Source organism: Euwallacea similis, chromosome 28 (assembly GCF_039881205.1).
Source record: "Euwallacea similis isolate ESF13 chromosome 28, ESF131.1, whole genome shotgun sequence".
NCBI classification, from domain to species: domain Eukaryota; kingdom Metazoa; phylum Arthropoda; class Insecta; order Coleoptera; family Curculionidae; genus Euwallacea; species Euwallacea similis.
Window position 1 is genome coordinate 974875 of NC_089636.1, and position 13781 is coordinate 988655.

Genomic DNA, 13781 nt, shown 5'->3' on the forward strand with positions numbered 1-13781 from the left:
TCATCGTCGTAGTAACATGAAATGGATGGCTGATTAAGAAGAAATTTTAGCACAACGGGTCGGAACGAAGCTTGACAGCAACTAATATTGATTATTGCGGACTATGAACTAATGGAAAGGATCTTTAACAAAGATTTTTAAGAAAGATTATTAATCTAAGATAATTCCTTGAAATGATTGTTTTCTTTCAAGTTCGGGTTAGTTCGAGTTAGTTCGCGTTAGTTCGGGTTAATTCAGGTTAGTTCGAGTTATTTTAAATTTCTAGTCAGAGGCTGTGATGACGGTGACGGGGGTTGTTCCAATCAATTTTACTGTTGGTGATTGTTGGAAAGTATTATACAGCAGTCTGCCGCACATCCAGGGTAAGAATTTTTTTATGCATAGTGGAAGGATCTTCGAAACTAAAAGAGATAGAGAGTCGCTTAAATGGAGTTTACATTTTTGTGAACTGAGTTCAAAGTCACATTTGAAGTTTCAAAAGTCATGACTTACTAATTACTTACGAAAAAAGTAAAAAAAACTAAAACTTCTATAGTCTCTTTATTATCGGCAGTATCAAAAATATATAAATACAGAAGTTGTAGATAATTATTCTGCAAATGTGATAAAATAGGCAACTTTTTTTAAAAAGTGATCGTTTCTGAGATTTGACACAAACTTGCATTTTTTTAAATAGAAACCACATTAAAAAGTAGGCTTATAAAATAGCATACTTTTTCTCCTTTTTTATGATATAAGAGTTGATATACCTATTTTCAAACGTGCCAAAATTATAGCTCTTTTAACTGTTTTCTTTAATTTTTTTCCTAATTGACTTTGGAACAATAAAATTAGCAATTAAGTGTAGTGATAATTTGACAAGCGCACATGCATTTTAACATCTTGCAGTTTTTATCTCATTTATTGTGTCTAATTTATATGTTTCTTTAATTTAAAATGAATTTTTCTAATTTAGAAGAACGCGATATTGTAGAGTGTTACATTCAACGTTATAAGAATACAGTTACGACTGCAAAACAGTATTTCCAGAGATATTTTCATCGTCTGCAGTTCAATTTGTCTACATTTAAAAGGTTGTATGGTAGCTTAGGAGAATACGGTTCTTTTGTGAAATCTAAAGTACGAGAACGTAATAAAATTGATGAAGTTTCCCAAATAAACGTCTTGGCCTGCGTAAATCAAAACCGATCTACTTCGACGAGGGAGATTGCCGAACTTGCAAGTGCATCACAAAGAACTGTTATTAATGTGTTAAGAAAACATAAATTTCACCCTTATAAATTAACTGTTTTCCAAACACTTCATCCTGGTGATCCTGGAGAAAGCGAATGGAGTTTAGCTCCTGGTTTAGAACCAAGTGTCGGAATGATCCACAATTTTCATTTAAAATCTTTTGGACAGATAAAACAAAATTTACGAACGCCGGTATGTTCGATCGACATAACAAACATGTATGATCGAAAGAAAAGCCTTACATTGTTGAACCAAGAAAACCACAAATTAAACTTGACTTTAATGTTTAGTGTGGTGTTATGGGCTCGACAATAGTCGATCCTCATATTTATGATGATAATTTAACAGGCATAAAATATTTTAACTTTTTACAAAATGATTTAAATACTATGTTGGAAGAGTTAAATTTAAATGTTTTTAGAATGCTAAGTTGGTTTCAACACGATGGGGCACCTCCTCACAATCTTTTAATGATAAGAAACCTTTTGGATCAAACTTTTCCTAATTCTTGGATTGGGAGAAATGGGCCAATCCCGTGGCCTGCGAGTTCACCTGACTTATCAGTTTTTGACTTTTATATATGGGGAACTGTTAAAAATAAAGTATACAAAAGAGCCTATGAAACTACGGATGACTTGAAAATCGCTGTGAATGAGGCATTTCGTAACATTAATAAATACCTCTTAGGAAAGCCACAAACTCTATTTTAACAAGGTGTCAAATGTGTATTAATAAAAATGGTGGACTTTTTGAACATTATTTATGATGATCATTGATTATTTGCTTAGATTCTTGTTTATTAAATGATTTAGCATATTATGTAAATAGAGAAATTTTAGTTGTATCTAATTTTTTGTTGTCTTTAGTTTTGTAATTGAATTAACATTTTTAACTTGAACATTAAATAATATTTGGGTGTTTAAGATGTTTTCAGTTGTTTATTACTGATAACTAAGATACATTTATTTTAAATAAAATGGTTAAAAGTACTATAATTTTGGCATTTTTGAAAATAAGTATATCAACTCTTATATCATTAAAAAAAATGTTATTTTATAGGCTCACTTTTTAATATGGTTTCCATTTAAAAAATGTCAGTTTATATCATATCTCGGAAAAACCATTTTTAAAAAAAAGTTATGTATTTTATGATATTTGCAGAATAATTATCTACAACTTTTGTATTTACACACTTTTGATACCGTCGAAGATAAATGGACTACAGGCGATTTAGCTTTTTGCGCTATTTTGAATTTTCATAAATATCTCGTAAGCCATAACTTTTTTTGAAACTTTTAATGTGGTTTTAAACTCAGCTCACAAAACTGCAAACTTTTCCCTATTTAACCGACTCTCTATCTCTTAGTTTTTAAGATCCCTTTACTATGCATGAAAAAATACCCATCCTGTATATGCTGAATGGGGAACCGATGGCAAGCTTATAATGACTGGACCAAGATATGCACCATATAGTCGCAATGAAACAATTCATTAAGTGAAAGTGAGGCGAAGTTGAATATTATTCGATACGAGTACTCACCGGACATGAAGTATTTCGCAGTTACCTGCATAGGACAGACTCAATGCGAAGCAGCTGCATTTGAAGAATGAGGATGACTGCCATGAGGATGGTCAGAGAGATCATGAAGGAAATGGATGCAAAGAGAACGAAGATCAGGAATGAAAACACGCAAACAATGCTTGAACTGAAGGTAAATCGAGGAAATGTCGAAAACGCCAAGTGGGAGACATGCTTCTTTGTGGCGGCGGGGGAGTAAGGGATTTTTGTGGGATTGCACAAGATCGCCCTAGTCAAGTCCTACATATCTTTCTTAGGACACAACAATTCGAACAACTGAGGGCTTGCAAACTTACTTTAATTAGCTAAATTTTGATAAATCCTCCTAAAATTGCACTAAAACTTTTCAATGAAGGATTTACCAATAAAGCGGCCTCCAATTCCCCGAAGTATTAAGCTCTCCCATACAATAAAACCGTAGATCCGCATTGTGTTTTTGCGGATTTTTCGCTTTATTATTTTGGGTAGAACAAACATTTTGATGTGAATATGCAACTTTATCATATTTCAGCATAAACACGACGTCGGGTCAGGAGCGGCAGGTGCATTAAAGGATAGGAGCCAGGCTGGGGTTTTTCGGATTAGGTGTATTATCCTTGGGAAGAAATCCTCGAGCAAATCTGCATTTTTATGAAATTGCTTAAAAACTCCATAACTGGAAATTGGAGACACGCTTTGCCGATTTAATGTATCAATAGTGAAAGTTTTATGCATTTGAATTCCTCGTCTATGAGCCGCACCTAATTGAACACGGACGACTCTTGCAGGTCGCGTGATTTATAGCGCCATTAAGTTTTCCATATAAATTTCTGATTGAACCCTTAGACCCTGATCGATATCCAGAATTTACGCTTCATTTTGAATCTTTGGGAAACGTTTTAGTTTAACCCGAGAACGTTTACAGAGCGAGCGAAAACATGCCAGAGGAGTTCCTCACGGGATTTTGTTGCAGTATATCAACATCTAGACCCTAATTCGCTGAAGAACATGGAACAGATAAAAGCTTTAAAGTAATCAATTATCCCAAAAAAGCAATAACTGGAGCCCTTAAAGCTGTGCTATAACCCATAAATACCTACTCCGTCTTGTTAGTTTACTCTGAAATGTGTCCTCTTGGGAGCTCTTGGCGAGCCCTAACGAGGGGAATTTCCCTTTTTTTTCTACGAAAAAGGTCACCTAAATGGCAATTGTTTCGATACCTTCCGGTTAAAGTCTTGGCCTTTCGGAAAGCCCAAAAACAATCATTCTAAACTAACAACGTAACTCAGCAAAAGGCTTGTAGCGGTTTTTAGAGCTTTCCAAATTATCAGACAATTATTACTGTTTAGTTCGTCCGACATATTTCAGGACGGATTGGAGGAAAGTTGGGGGGCACGTGAAAAGTTTTCCACGTGCCGAATTAAACAATTAAAACGTTGTAGATAGGTCTCTTGGGTAAAGCTTATAAAAGCACAACGAGAAATTTAAGTAAGAGTTTTAGACTAACTTTTGTATTAAATACTTGGGTATCAGAGCAAACCGTATTGTTCAAGAGTTTAGGTAGATTTCAGTAGATTATAATATGTTCCAACTTAGCTCCGTTTCGGGATTTTCTGACGGACGGGGGTTTAATATTTTGAGACTGTCCTAGGCTTGGCTTATTGGACGAATTTCCGACCTGAATTTGCATATTCCTAAATACTTTGTTTCCGAAAGGTCGATTGGGTAGGGGCACTTTAGCTCTAGGTTGCATCCAAAGGTGCGAGAGCGACCCTCTTGGGTACAGGGTTAGAGTTAACGGAAATAATATATCGAAGTAGTGGAGGTATATTAAAGAAAATGTGATTTATTTTCTCACCTTTAACACACTGTATCTCGGTTATTATTAACTTTTAGATTTAGGAAAGTTTAGTTAAATCGACTTATTTTGAGCTGTACTCTACCTGATAGAGTGTCGTACAAACCTTTCAGAGACACCTTGTATAGGATGTTTGGTTTATCGATACGCTCCCGAAAGAGGGTGGTAGATAAGATGATTTTCAACGTATTTAACCATATATGCTGTTATACAAAGTGTCGCGCATTTCGAGATATATTATCATTTTTCCGGGTTTTACCAAATTCATTGTTTACTTCCATATAAGTGACGATCAAAATTTAATCGAACGTTTGACCTGACTCTATCTTTTTTCATATAAATTTGAATATGTATCTTATCGATATCAAACATGTAATGGGATCTACGTATGAAAAAAATGTGACCCTTTAAAATTCTACAAATGCATTTCATAAATATGGAACGTCGATTTTGTAAGCGAATAAAAAGGAAAATTTCTTCTTTGACCATTGCTCGTTCGAATGATGTATTGAACGACGCATACTTAACGTTGCATAAGATATTTGATTAAAAAAGAAAAAAATTGCAACAAAAATGCATATAACAATTTAACAAATTGAATAAAAATTTAAAAAATGATTATTATTTATGCATTAATTATGCTATTTACTTACGATCAATCATCATGCTCGAAAAGAGAACAACCGTTTCTGATACAACTTCAATATCGACACAAAAATGCGTTTCTTCGAATTGGATCTCTTTCCTCAAGTGTTTGCACGGGGGTGTAATGGCAAAAGTACATTTTCTATACCAACACTTTGAATAAGCAGTAAGTAATCGAAACTCTCGTGATTACATCCATCCTCATTTTCATTTGGAGATCCCGTAAGTAAAGAATTAATGGAGGAGCAGAAGTAATGAAGGTTGAAATGCGACCACCACAGAGCTGCGACAAAGATGTCGACGTCGTATCATAAACAGTGGTTCTCATTTCCAGTATAATAATTAATCATAAGTAAATAGTATAATTAATGCATAAATAATAATTATTTTTTTAATTTTTATTCAATTTGTTAAGTTGTTGTATGCATTTTTGTTGCAATTTTTTTCTTTTTTAATCAAATACCTTATGCAACATTAAGTATGCGTCTTTCATACATCATTCGAAAGAGCAATGGTCAAAGAAGTTTTTAAAGATATTTAAACGACTCTTCCATTCGTATCTTTCTTTGTATTCGCTTACAAAGTCGACGTTTCATATTCGTGAAATTCATTTTTGGAATTTTAAAGAACCACTTTTTTTTCATATGTAGACCCCATTACATATTTGATATCTATAAAATGCACATTCAAGTTTACACGAAAAAAGATAGAGTTAGATCAAATGTTCGAATAAATTTTGAATGGTAGCCATCACTGGGAACCGCTTTCCCTTATTCCATCAATGTTTTTGACAAAATTTATTGCCTTAGTGGCCTTCTTGGACGAGAATATACGAGCTCTCAAGAAAGCCAAGGCAACACATACTTTTTTCTCCAATTTGTGCCAATTAAAGTCCTTTTTCCTTCGATTTTGTATATTTCTTATATACCTTTGGTTTTTTTTTTTACTTTTACTGCCTGAGAATTAAAATGTTAGTTCAGGTTAAAAGCCCAGGCATTGAAAGTGACTCTCTACAACCAGTTTGGCATAAATTTAAAAGGCCGCTTTTTCTGCCAGCCGGAGAAAAGCTTTTTCGAGCGTAGCAGAAAAAGCGTCTCGTGTAAACAGACCCTAATTTTAAAGTTGCGGGCGTCCCAAAATTCATAGTTACGACGCTGGAAATTAAGTAGAGACTGAGAAGACAGGATAAATGGAAGAAGTTTTCGTATTCCACATAAACTTTTCTTGAAAGATTTCTCCGACGTACAAAAAGCAATCAGCCTAAGGGTAAACACAACAGGTTGTCAACCCCCGGGGCATTAGCGAGAGAGGTTTGACGAGAGGGTGGTTGGTAAATAATTAACGCCGGATTCCCACCCATAAAGTGCGAATTCTGATTGATTGCCCTCGACACTATGAGGATGAGCCCTAGAGAATTGTCCTTAGGGGTGTGAAATTTTCGCGTGTTCATTTTTGCGACAGACATAATATACTTGTTTCTGATTTTTTTACACTGACCAACTAAACAACTTTTCATGCAGACTGGGAAATAAAGGAAAAAAACATCGTTACTGTGGGGAAAGCCCCCTCAGACGGACCTTTTCTGTGGAGAATATGTCACGGTGATTAATGCGTTTCATTTTTGTTAGTTAGCGGTCTTTCTATTAAATGTGCGAAGCAATGAAAAGGCCCACGAGGAATTTTCAACATAACACGAGCTGATAATGGAGGGAATAACCCCGGATAAGTCTAAGAACCTCTCAAAGGCCAATTTTGAGTCGTAAGCATATTGCAGCAACTCGAATCGAATGTGATCAAACATCATTAATATTAATCTAATATAAATCGAAAAAAGGGGCAGGTTTTTGAATAAAATTTTCTATTCGCTCTTCCTCTAAATGGATATAATCCATCCAAATATTTATCTAAGTAAACTTTCTCAAAGTAAACTCCATAAAAAGAGTATAAAACGTGCTGCCGGATAAAATTAGGGGACTTCGGATGGTTTGTTTTATTAAGCTGCAATGTCTCTTTAACTTGCTGGTAAGTTTGCGGTTTCGTCCTGAATCTTATTACACATATTGGGTTTTAAGCGAGGTCTAATATCTGAAATTCAAAGAGTCAAACCCTCCTGAAATCGCAGATTATTAATCAATAACGAAATTACAAGCGTAATAGAACGATCCTTAAACCAAAATTAGGCCAGTTCATTTTCTCGTATTCACTTTCCCCTTTAACACACTTCTGATCTACTCAAATTCCATACACCACAGATTACACTATAATTAACCTTAGTGGAAATTCCACTAATTGACCTTAGTAGATATTCCACTAATTGGCCTTAGTAGATATTCCATTAATTGACCTTAGTGAATATTCCTCTAATTGACCTTAGTGGATATTCCATTAAGATAAAAAAAACGATTACGAAAAGATCATAACTACTTAGGAGAAACCGAAAATTTTGATTTTGTGGAGGAATTGAGATTTTCAAAGGTATACAGAGTGTTCCGGTATTAGGGAACAATAACTTAATATACAATTTACAAAAAATGAGAGAAAAACATAAGTCCAAAAGGGTCTTGTCCAAGGTGCAGAGCGTTAAATTTTATAAGTTAAATGTCGAATAAGTGATGTGGAAAATGAGCTCTATGAAGAAAAAAAAATTTTGTTTCCTCATCGCGGTTACACTACCTAGGCTGTACTTGTCAAGTCATTATAAAAACCTACAGGGTGATATTTTCCCCGAGTCCCCTTTTTACCACTCTCAACCTTTTTCTGGTACGCCAATGATAATTCATTACTCAAGATTTCCATTCCTCTTTTAGTTGAGAGAAGTAATTAGCTACTCACTTTGTCGTAGTAACTCCAACCGTTTTCCAGTTACATATTTGTCTTTTTAAATCAACTAAATATTCCACCAATTTGGGTAATAGGGTCTGCTGCTTACCGATATATGAAATATTTTCAATATGATATCGATGATGATACATAGCAAATCGGTGAAATGAAGACCGCAACTAAATACACTTAAACCCTAATACACCCAAAAAAATAGAGATATTGAAAATTAGAGTCCCAATTCAAACTGTCATAAATTTTTCGCCAAAGGTACAATTTTCATATGTCTTGCAGAGCCTCAAAGCTTGTCCTATGGATGGCCGTAAAAAGTTGATGAAAATCGATGGAATATTCTCTTCAAGGTGACTCAAAAAAGGCCTGTAAAAATGTACAAAAATTAAATCGCTACTTTTTCTGGAGAAAGTGATGGAATTGTATTCGTTTTTTGTTTGTGTATTAAGTTAAGGCTCTCTTTCAGCCTATTAACACGGGATTGATTTTATCTCCAGTTGAAAAAAGCTGTATTCTATTCATTGAAAACTGTATTTTCGCGAATCGATGTTTAATTCAATATAGGGGGGACGGAAAAATTCTAGGGCTGGGTGAATTCATTCGATAGCTTTCTTTCAGCTAATTCCAATGACAATAGGAAAGTTGGAAGTGATGCCCCTGTACAAACGAAATTAAACCGTATTAAAGTTAGTAGCGTCCATTCTTTTTTCCAGTTTATTTCTAATCTTGACATTTCCCTCTGTAATGTCTTTATTAATTTGTTATCACTTTTATAACTTTGTGTGTTGTAACTTAAAAGTTATTCCCCCTGCATATTTTAAGAACAGTGACAGTTGCACAGTTTGACAACTGAATGAGGTTAGACATTCAGCTATTGTCAAATTTTATTAAGAATGTGCTAAGTTTCTATCCTTAATCATCCAGTCATATACTCAAAAATTTAACACATGCCTAATAAAATTTGACATTTGCTATGTTTATATCGTCAGTTATTTGCCAACTCTAACCTCACTCAGTTGTCAAATTCGACCACTCTCATTGTTCTTAATTTATACAGGGGAAAGTTTTCATACTGTGGCAATTCAAGATTTTTAATAGTGTGGAACAATATGAACCCACCAACTAACGTAGGCAAAAGCATTTTACCCTTTTGTTCTCAAAAATCCCTAAATCATTCGATCATGTCACTCCGGTGCTGGATAAACGGATTTTTGACGAATATCAGAAAACAATAAACTCTTCGTTACGTTGTAAAACCAACCAGGATCTTCCGTTTCCACAATCCAAAAATTTGTTTTTAAAATTCTTACTTATATCTCATATTCCATTGAACCGCATCATATCGAACACTTTCAAGAATCTCTCCACAGTCCACAGGTTCATAATATTTTCTTTCAATTCGCTCGAAATTACAAATTTACAGTGCATGGTCCCAAAAGCTGTTTTCGTTCATTTTAGGTCATTAATGGAGCCATTGAGAGGTGACAATGTTATGATATAACTTCGATACGGACTGGTTAAATTATACAGAATGATTCCTAATAATTACGAGAAATTTTAACCAAGAATTTTACATGTGAAAATAAGGCTATATTGCTATATAACTCATATTCCAAAACCGCTCCAAAATTCTCAAGTTCCATGGTGGACACACTTTCGTAAAAAATTTCACAAAAAAAAATATGTTGGTTCAGATTAGTTCAGAAAGGTGCATAATAGCTTGTACAACATACACAATAGCTAACGTAATATCTTGCGTAATATTTTACGTAATAACTAACATAATATGAGATTAAGAGAACTGTCGAAAAGTGACAACTTTCTCAATCAAAATCGGTGATTAAACGGATTTCATTTCATAACTAGTTACGTAATGAAAGCAAGTACCTTTATTTATCGTTTTGGGGGCATACCAAGATTATGTATTTCATATCATATCACCATTAAACAAAGCTCGATTGAAATCATTGCCAAAGGCAAATAAAGCACTCATTTCACAGATTATTAAATCGTATATTAGACCGAAAATTCTATGCATAAAGCTTTGCAATAAAGTCTGAAACAGACATATTTTACTCATCAAATGCAGGTCATATAATTTACAAGCATTTCGCTCAATTTGCGATTTTCAAAGAGTGCGTTCACCGTCGAGGTTGACTTCGATAGAGCCTTCGATAGAGCCTTCAGGCATTTCCAGACTCATAACGCCATGCCATTCAGCGTAAAATGAGACTCAATCGAGCTTATAAGGGCACTCGAAGCTTTCTCTGTGTTCAGAAGTCAGGCATTGAAGTAACACATTAAACTATGGAGCTTCGTATTGTTGTTGTGCGGAAATATTAAACGAAGAGGCAGGAAAAATCTGCATGATGTCAAAATGATCTCAAATTACGCAATAAGGTAAATTTGAAAGTATTTGATAATGAGATTGTGAATTTTTTAACCTCTCAAGAAGCATTTATCAAGGGCATGTGAACACATTGCCCTCCATCGCGGAGCAGGCGATGGCCGAATGAATGAAGCTCAATCTAACTTATGAGGAAACTTTTTCTGAATCTCTGAATATTCTCTGAATATCAAGCAAAAATTCAGGAAAAATCTGCATGATCTCACAATTATCTTAAATTACATATTAACCCAAATTTAAAGCATTTTCTGATGGCGCTCTGGAATTTGACACCTCTTAGAGGGCATTTATTAACGGCATGTGAACACATTGCCATTCATAGCGGAACAAGTGATGGCTGAATGAATTAGACTCAATCGATCTTTTAGGGACGCTCGAAGCTTCCTGTTTGTTCGCACGTCAGACGTTCAAGTACACCCTAAGGGTCGGAAACTCCGGAGCTTCGCATCTTTATTGTAAGGCAATATCCAGGATATCAAGATCCAAGAAAAACCTGCACGACCTGAAAATCATCTTAAATTGTATAGAAACCTAAATTTAAGATATTTTTTGATGAAGGTCTGAAATTTTTAACCTCTCAAAGGACATTTATCAAGAGCATGTGAACACATCGCCATCCAAGATGGAACAAGTGATGGCTGAACCATGCATAAAACATCCGTCCTCCGGTTCATTTCTAAGGCCTCGTTAGTGCATTTTGTCAAATATATTTCCGGTTAGCGTGTTAGAGGCAAGACAGTTTGACACGTTTGACATATTTAGCACAGTTACATCAATAATTCATAAAGAGATTCTATGGCGTGTCAGGGACGATTCAGGACAAAAGATGGCTTCAAGGAATGAGCTTTACTAATTATTTAGTGGCTATAAGGTGGCATCGATCGTTAACCATTGCAGAGGGGATTAGGAATCCACTGGTCAAAGCTGGTTTGTTTTATTCGATGATGAAGGTTGGTAATTTTCCAAGAAACTGCTGTGAAAGATGAACCTCTAGGAATTTAAATTGGACATTCTCGGTCGAACCAAACCATAATTTATTTGACATTCCCTTAATCCTTAAACAACTACGATTAATATTTTTCAGATGAGCAGATCCGGAATTGATTTCCCGCGTGCTCATAACTATAGAAATATCATACCGGCTGCAGGATATTAAAATGGCATCGTTATCAGTTTTATCAGTACTACATATCAACATACAATATAATAATAGATGAAATGACACAATGGTTCTTGTTTAGCAGTAAATACTCCCGTTTTAGTGGGACAATAGAATCTGCCTGCACAATTGCCCATTGTTCGTTCTATTTTATGTTACCTCTAAAATGAAGTGAAAAAGACATCTTTGTTAATACTCCTATGGTGAAATGCGGCAGCAAATAACGAGATTATTTGATGTATTTGTTATATGCATGTGAAGTCTTTTTGTTTTTGTTCCTAAAACGTCCCAATGCATCAATATAAATTTTTGTTTACGTATGTATTTGGTAATTTTCCAATTGTTTATTAATGCGGACAATTTTTCAGCGGGAAATAAACATTTTTTTAATTTTAACAAATACAGCGACAGTTTTCGCTATCCGTATCGATTTCCCTTCAAAACTAGTTAACTAATATCAACAGTTTTCATTTTCAGATTAAATCTTTTTACTTTTAAATTTAAGTTAATATTTTAATTTAAAGTTTGTTAAATATTTTAAGAAATTAACAAGTTTTAACTGCAATTAAAATTTAATTTAATTACAGCTAAATTAAATACAAGCATTTCCTAATGAGTTACTCATACCGTAAGTGCATTAGGAAATGCTAGTTAGTGCAACTAACGCCATACGGCGAGACGTTTCTTCCCTCACTCCTCAGAATCTCATTCATTAGGCGGAACATTTCTTAACTAATTTAAGCTCAAAATAGGACAAAATCTAATCGATGATTGTAAAAATTAAAGTTAAGCTTAAGTTACCTAAATAATTATTTTCAATTGGGCTTTTGGTTATATTGTTTGGAATATATTGAACTACAGGCTGATTCGGTTATTAGCATAATCATTATCAGTTGCTGATCAGCACTGAGAGTGCCCATGTTTATTTTCGGTTCGAACTCATTCAAAGACGCTCTAATCGCCCAAGTTCCAAATCAGTAATTGTGCTGCCCAATTAATTGGTTTCATTGACACGTGCGATGCTGGAATTTTCCAATTTTCTCAAAGGGTCCTTCTCCCAAAGGGCATTCTCCTTGTGACCACCTGAGAAGTCAAGCCCAATAGACAAGACATGTCCAAATCACTGTCGTTTTTGAAACAATTTAACTGACCGAAATGCTACATCCAAACTGCCTCACATAATATGTGGTTAAACAGTTACCGCAACTCAAACGATAAACCCCGGATTTTGATAATCCTCCTGTCTCGCCTTTAGTCTTAATAATATACCGTTTAAGGGTATTTCAAACTGTTTGGAGGCTGCGGCAACCTTAGAGCTTTTAAAGAACGGAGTGAAAAGTAAAAGTCAAACAAAAATCTAAAATTCTGGATGTTGGTCTAGCGTTTGTTGTAAATCATGTTTTAAAGTAATTTGTACTTATTCACAAATGCATCATGAATTCGCTTGTCCATAGAAACCATTAAAAGACGCAATCGCGTCCAACCTCTGATTGAAAGCGGGTAAAAAAATCCATTCTGCTTGCAAAGGACCTTAGGCGGATAAAAACTTCAACTGAAAGTTTTCTATTTTCCCTAGATATTTCTCTGGATGGAGGCGTTGACCTGAAGAGATTGTTGTTGAAAAGCAGACCCCCCCTCCCCCTTCGCCCACCAATATTTGTTAACTTAATTGCTTCCCTTCTCCCATCAGTTTTAAGCTAAAACCACTTTCAATTTAATGCAAAATAGTGTATATCAGCCGAGAATTGGCTTGACCTGGGCTCATGCATGCCTTTTCCCTTTCCTTGCCTGAGATCGAAACAAAAATAAACATAAACATTTTAAGAGCTGTCCAACATCAGATAATGACCGAACCATTTATCATGTGAAGTTTAGAGTGAGTGCCTAACCTGAACTAACCTAAACCTGAGTCTGTATTTAACTTGCTTTATCTGGTTGTGTTTTTACTGTTTACTGTACTCGTATTTTAGATTTTGCATCTGATAATGCCCCTAGAGACAAAACTCCGATGTCTCATCAAATTTTAATTTTTTTGAGGTTAGTTTTGAGTGAGATCATAATTTTGTAGGACATAACACACACTTTATAG

General features: G+C 34.7%; 1 protein-coding gene across 1 annotated transcript in view; it reads right to left on the reverse strand.

The window, feature by feature from the left end:
• The window catches only part of LOC136417353 (synaptotagmin-9-like), a 45281-nt gene that overhangs the window by 29407 nt on the left and 2093 nt on the right, over positions 1 to 13781 (reverse strand). The gene's annotated exons all lie outside the window — the stretch shown is intronic.